The sequence below is a fragment of the Mandrillus leucophaeus genome, unplaced genomic scaffold (genome assembly GCF_000951045.1).
Source record: "Mandrillus leucophaeus isolate KB7577 unplaced genomic scaffold, Mleu.le_1.0 Scaffold72, whole genome shotgun sequence".
In the NCBI taxonomy this organism is placed as follows: domain Eukaryota; kingdom Metazoa; phylum Chordata; class Mammalia; order Primates; family Cercopithecidae; genus Mandrillus; species Mandrillus leucophaeus.
The window spans coordinates 696,130-703,281 of record NW_012107808.1 but is presented as its reverse complement, the minus strand read 5'-3'; the positions used below and the strand labels follow the sequence as shown (position 1 = coordinate 703,281).

Genomic DNA, 7,152 nt, shown 5'->3' with positions numbered 1-7,152 from the left:
GCCATGAAACAGCATAAGGAGTGGAAAGAGACTGTGATGGGAATCAGAGGACCTTAACTGAAGTCCATGACAATCAGGTTCTGGCCAGTGGCCAGTTGCTTGACCATATTGAGCTTCAGCTGTTGTGTTATAAATGGTTATAGGGGATTCCTCAACAGCAGGGATAGTGTTCTATCCCATGTGTCTTCATGCACAGTGTAAGGGCTTTGTAAATGTCGACAGAATAAACAAAAAGAAAACAAAGCAAGTACATGACCATATACAACACATTTTCATCGATGCTTAAATTACAATGAAATTATTTATAAAAACTTTTAATAAAATTATCATATTCACATTCTTACTATAAGTCAGTAACTGATTAAACTTGTTCCTGAACAAGGCAGACTCCATGGGGGAAATATCTGTCTACTCAACTGCTTATTCTTATCTAAGTCTTGTCTTCCCTTGTCTTGCCTAAGTCTTGTCTTACTTAAATCAGATTGACCAGCTCTAGCTGTGTGGCAGGAAACAGGTGCAGGCACTCTGAATTGGATTCGGATCATCTAGGAACTGGAGCTTCTGGCTGAAGAGTGAATCTGTGTGCATGCTCTTGACATGTCCTTCCCCATCTGACAAGTTTTCCTCTCTTCTTTGGTGACCTTTGAGACAGACACCCAGTGATGGAGGAAGAGGAATTGTGACAGGTTCCACCTGCCCTTATAATCTATAGCATATCAGGTTCACAGCCATATCACCCAACAACCTGTATAACTAAAATAAACCATAGGCTCTGCTCCTAAATATCGGTGAGATAAATACACACACATGAATAAAATATATATTAATTAGTAGAGAAAGACCAGGCAAAAGACAATGATGGCCTACAAATGTTTGGGACAGAATGTATGTGCTGTGTATTTGCAGGCAGAGGAGAATAGAGGACTGGTTTGTCAATAAATGCTTCTGAGATGCTTCAGACTTAATACAGGTCTCGACTGATGCTTTGTGTTGGGAAAAATGATACTTGAAAATGATTCTGGGGGCCTTGGACTAGTGAAAAAGCATAAATGAATGTATAGGACATGCAGGGTGTGGTTGGTCACCAGGTGAGAAATTACGTAAGGAGAAGAGTTGGAGATGAGAAAGAGCAGGTCAAGTGGGATCAGAATGTCATGTTTTTGTTGGTAATAGGTAGACAGTGATTGATGGCTTTTCAGCAGAGACATAGTATGATCACATTAATGTTTTAGAAAAATTCTTTCAGTCACAGTGCTAGGAAAAGGATTGCACAGGGAAAGAACAGAAGTAGGAAATGAAGATAGTTGTGGTATGTCACCTGCCTAAGCTCTGGAATTTATTCTTGGACCAAAACATCCTTGGGATCCAAATGGCCAGGTCAAGAAACACGGTCAAAACAACCTTGCTCATGTTATGAAACAACTGCTCAGCAATCCCAATGATGGATCAGGGTCATTACTGGAAGGAGCCTCAGTGGTGATGTTCAGGAAAATTCCTTGCGAAGGATCTGTTTAGCAGTGACAAGGGCATGATACTGGGAACAAGGATGGCTGTTTGTGAAGTCGTCTGAAAAGGTGACTTTCAGGGTCTGGGAAAAGTTCCTCTAACTCCAGAGTGAATCAGCTGGGTCATGGTCATCTGCCAGACGAATCTGGTTTACTGTTGACACACAGACAGGTGCGTTCAGTGGTGACTAGAATATATGTGTTTCGCTGTAATCCTTTGGTGGGCATATAAACACAGCTTGTGCCTGCCTCTTCCTTTTCTATTTCTCATACATGGTTTTGGCTCCAGGTATCTTTTGAATGAATAAACTGGGTCAAGCGAAGGGTATATTGCTGCAATCTGTTAAAGAAAAGCAACTCTTAGTGCCAAGATCAGAAGAAAATTCTCCTGGGGAGTGAGCCAATGTCACTGTCTTTGCTTGGAGAAATGTGGCCAATAATTATATCCAAGCTGTAAAATAGAACTTTTTTCCTTCCTCCAGCTGGCAGAGGGATTTGGACCACATCTGTTCAATATTTATCAGTAGCAGATACTAGTTTATCTTAGTTTTATTTTCTTGCACAGATCACCAGGATTTTTGTCTCATTAAGTTAGAAGATATCGGTGAGATCTCATTTCTTTTATGGAGACTGGTGTGAGTTGTAGACAGGAGCTAAAGACAGACTAACCCCTGAGCAGATGCAATTGTGCATATAGTGAGGATATTACCACTTACTTGCTATTTCACCATTTAATTTTTTTCCTTATGCCTCTGGGGTTTGAACTGAATATTGGTAGTTTTCTCCTAATATTTTGAGAAGGTGACTTAAATGGAAAACTTCCTGGAATGATTTATTTTTTATGATATAGGGTCATGGTATTTATAACTCTTTATAGTCATTGCTTTTGGTGAGAGACATGTAGTAGTGAGCCAAGCTCAATGAGTTCAACATCATGCCTGAATTGTTTGATTTTGTTATAAATTAAACACAACTGGTACGTCTCCACACTTGATTATTTAAAACCACCATGCTTATCTAACTGATTACTCTTCAAAAACTCCACCTACTTGATTTCTGGCAAGAACATAACATGCAAAAGGAACAACATTTTTCCAATCTGTCCATCTCAATGATTCATCACATTAACTTTCATTGCTGCCAAGCTTTTTCCCAACTGGGAGAATTTACTAACTGAGGCATATCCACGTTAGTGGCGAAGGAAAGACCACTGTACCAGAAAGTAGAAAGGCAAAATTTTTGTTGCAGTCCTGTTCAACTCGGCCACGTGTCTCTTCTGAGCCTCAGTTTCTTTTGTCTATACAAGTAGGAGAATCAGATCTGCTCTGAAGACTCCACCAGGCTCTTAGGAAGAAAAAATAGAGTGATGACAAACATGATGATATTGAAAACTACACTGACATTTGATGAGCACTTACTTCTTATTGCTATTGTGCTATAAAATGCAAATATTGATCTTTAAAGCTCTTAAGAAATGCATGAGGAAGGCAGCAAAAGGACTTGATCAAGTTCCCATATATGGAAAGCAGCTGTCAATTCCAGAGCTTTGACAAACTCAGCTACTGTAACATGTGAACGGTTTTATAAACTCTACATACGTAGAACATTATAATTACATAGTTAGAAACCTAAACGACCTTATATATTATTTTGCTAGATACATGTTTGATAGCGATGCAATTAAATGTTGAGTGTCTATGTAATCCAAGTCCTTAATGAGTCAAGAAAATGTCCAGAAAGGGTTGGGTTCAGGGAGGTAGCATTCAAGTACAGATTTTTTTCTAAGCAAAGTGCAACAATTTATTCAAGAATATTGGAAATCTTAATTTGATTCTATTTGTGTGAATAAACACAAAGGCATATGGGGGAGTTTAAACCACAGAACCTCTAGTTATTACAATATATGCCCCAGAAAACTCTGTATTTCATCTGTAAAAATGGCAGCAATGATTCTTCTTCTGCTGGATTGTTATGAAGGCCAACACCCAAGAAAATGAAGTTATGTACAACAAGGTTGAAATTTCTATCATACACATGTGGAAACAGAACCAGAGAAGTTGCTTAGGGACACAGAGTCGGTGGTAAAGCTGGGATGCTATTGCAGAACTCCCCATAATTGATTTCCAAGGAAATCAAGTCAGTTCAAACCAACAAACATTTATTTTGCCATTATATGACTAGCACAGAACTTATTTCAAGGATTAAAATAGTGAATGAGACCAAGCTGGACACTGAGACATGAAGCAAGTTAAAAACAAATTGCAGTTTGATGGGGGTGAAGAGGACTGAGAAGCTTTTAAAACACTTTGACCACCATATCTCACATGTAAGATATGGATAACAATAATGATAAAAAAAACATCCAATTCAGTATATGGGAGAAAGATCAGAAATATAGAATGTGGAAGAGAAATCATGAATTTCAAAGTCATTTCATCAGTTTTTAAGTAAAGAATGTCCTTCATCCAGTTTTTAAGTAGAGAATGACCTTCATTTTCCTAGAACTGAACATTTTCTTTAGTTGTATATTTCTTGCATATAATTATATTAAAAACTGAAGGGAAAACACACATTGCCTGCATAGTCACATGGTGGGTTCCGAGAGGAACCAGCAGGAAAATGAAATTATGACTCTAATAGAAGAAACTGGAAGATGGATGACCGGATATATTCAGAGGTTATCTCTAGCAAAAATGCGAATCTCATTTGGGTAGTAATTAATTATAGGTGCCTCAACATTTTCATTTGTTATGATTAACTCAGTTTAGGTGATCAATCTTGCTTGTCAGCTCCAATAGATAGGTAGAATTTCCAGTCTGAGATGGAAATTATTTTGATATTAATCAATCCTTACTTGTTCTGAGATGACACTTTTCCCCTGTTACCAAGTCCTGAAGCTCGATTAGCAGCTTGGACATTTTATGTACTTCCTACATTGGCAAAAGGAAAACCATGCATTATTTCATACAAGTTGGACCTTGCAGAGACTGAGGTCAGTGTCTCTCTTATTTGGCTATGCAAAACAAAACAAAACCAAACAAACAATAACAACAACAACAGCAAAAACCCCAACACAAACAAGAAAAAACCCAACAACACAAAAACCAAACCCAAACAAACAACTGCTGTAATAATCTCGGGCCTTCTCTTTACTGCTGGCATTTTCTTTTTTGCTCACACCCTTCCATAAGTATTGGCTTCTTTGCCCTTCTCCAATATATCAGGCATATTCCTGTCTCTGGTACTTTGCACTGGCTGTTCCTTCTGTCTAGAATGCCCTTCCTGCACATATCCTTTATAGTCGTGCAGCCTTTTCCTTTAAGTGCTTCTTGTCCTCCTTCCTGCCTCTGTTCTTCCTCCACAGCCCCGATCACTTTCCCAAATACTATGGTATTTTACCTGTTTTTTGTTTGTTTGTTTGTTTACTTGTTTGTTTTTTTGTTGGTGGTGGTTTTTTCTTTTTCGTTTTCTCTTTTTTTTTTTTTTTTTGGTTTATTGTAGGTCTGCTGCCATCAGCATACAAGTTTGTGAATTCTGGGGCCTCTATCTTTTCTGTTCTCTGCTGAACCCCCGGAGCTGGAACAGTGCCTGCCATGTAAAAGGCACTTCCTACATAGCTTGTGAAAACATGAGTGAGTCTTCACAGTACCTATGCTTTAGCATGTCATTAAAAACAATTTCAGTGTTGTAAGAATTAAACCTCCTACGAACACTTCTGATATCAGCATACCTGTAACTTGCTAAAGACACAAATGAACACTTAAATACGAATTCCAATAGATTGTTATTCAATTCTTGGAAGTTTCATTTTCTTAAATTTTTCCGAAAATATTGGACTGAATTTAAAATTCATAATATCCCCAAGCAAAGAAAATGTTTGCATTTCTGAGTCAAATAATCACCCTTTTAAATCAGAATTTAAAAATACAGTCAGGGTACTCATCAAACAATCGCACATCTCTTAGAGTACCTAAAAAGGCATTTTGCTATGTCAAGACTTGAAGAATGGGACTACATCTGTATGCTCGAGATGCTTATAATCCAGTGGCCTTGGAGTGCCACTGAGCGTGAAGGAGGTGGTTTGTAGCTGGGAATTCTGGTCTTAAATACAGTTGCTGCTACAAACTCTGTGAATGGCATTAGTCAGGTAACCTTTCCTTTCTAAGCTTCAGTATCTCTCCCTATTAAATACAGGTGGAGATAGTGATAGATAGAAGAACTCTAAGTTCTTTTAAGCCGCAAAATGCTAGATTTTAAATCAAGAGATAATAGAACGAAGCACATAGCTGGCTTTCAATAAATACTTCTTGGCTTGAAAAACCGAAATTATGATCTCACTGTAGTGGGAACAGGCTCCTGCAGCTGGTGAAAGACAGTCCTCCTTCTGTCTGCTGAAGTTGAGCAGGTCTGCTTTAATGAGGAACAGAGAGCATCAAGATCAATTCCCGGGCTATCCCGGATGGAAGATCTAGGGAGAAAGCAAACCCACCTGGTGCTGGAGGACAAACACACCCTGTTCTTGGGAGGAGGCCTCAGAGGCGCTTTGTAATGTGGCTCTGGCGCCACCTGGTGATGATTCCTAGAATTTTTCCTGTAACTCCAAGGCTACCAGCTACAGACAAAACACCCTGCAAAGGATTCATCAATGTATCAAAGCTGTAGTTCAGGGAACGGAAGCAGAATAAAGAGACTATTCTGTCATAAGAACCAGGACAGAATGAAGAGCCAGAAGCCCATACATTTACATTTAAGAATAAGAATTCACACAGCAGCTGAGACTAATTCTGGCCAAAGTAAAAGCCAGTTGACCGAGCTGTTCTCTGACTAGTTGAACAAGCTCAATCATTTCAATATCATTTTTATTAGTGATTTTAGTCCACACCAACAAAAGTTGTACAACACTTGAGGCTTGAGGCAGTGTTAGGCGCTGGCCGTGGAGACAGGGAGTCACACAGTCGCAGGGAGCTTGTATGCCGGTGAGCTTTTCACCCAGTAAATTGAACACAAACCCGAGGACAGCATTTCTCATGTGGGAAGTACAGAGGGAATGTCACAGAAACGTGCCTGTGAACGTAACTAACTGTGGACCAAGCAGCACTGGCCACAGTCGAAAAATCAGAAATGCCTTGGCAGTGACTTTGTGCAACTCTTCACATTTTGATGATCGAAAGTGAAGAAGGTCATTTAAGGTGGAGGAAATTGGCATAAAAGAGCATGGAAGTCAGTTAGCTCAGGGTGCCCCCCACACATCTGGCTGGGTGTGCAGGATACAAGAGCCAGGGCTAGAAAGTTCAGGAGGGCTCAGGGCAACCTTAACCCTGAATGAAAAGGTTGGACTTTACTGCCTGCTGGGGCGGGGGATGAAGTATTGGAAATTCATAAAGCAAAAACCATGTGAATTCATTGGAAGGAAAAGCTAAGATTTTTACAAAAAAAAAAAAAACCCTGTGATCTTTAGAATTAACTCGAGTTAAACTCTGGGAATCTCTAGTTGGGAAGAATATTGATCACACTCATACTAATACTTTCACTTTATTTATTTATTTATTTTGGTGGGCGAATATGCTTCAAATGTCATCAGTCCTTCTTGGGAGATATTTGGATATCAAAATAATATATACATATTATGTATATATAATTACATATA

The 7,152-nt window shown here is 39.0% G+C and overlaps 1 long non-coding RNA gene across 1 annotated transcript; it reads right to left on the bottom strand.

Moving 5' to 3' along the window:
* Positions 1-514: 514 nt before the first annotated feature.
* Positions 515-5,986, bottom strand: LOC105528507. Its single transcript, XR_001004363.1, has 4 exons — positions 5,844-5,986; positions 2,722-2,849; positions 1,323-1,507; positions 515-641 (listed from the first exon to the last, which is right to left on the bottom strand). It is a non-coding gene; the product is annotated as an uncharacterized LOC105528507 (long non-coding RNA).
* Positions 5,987-7,152: the final 1,166 nt, after the last annotated feature.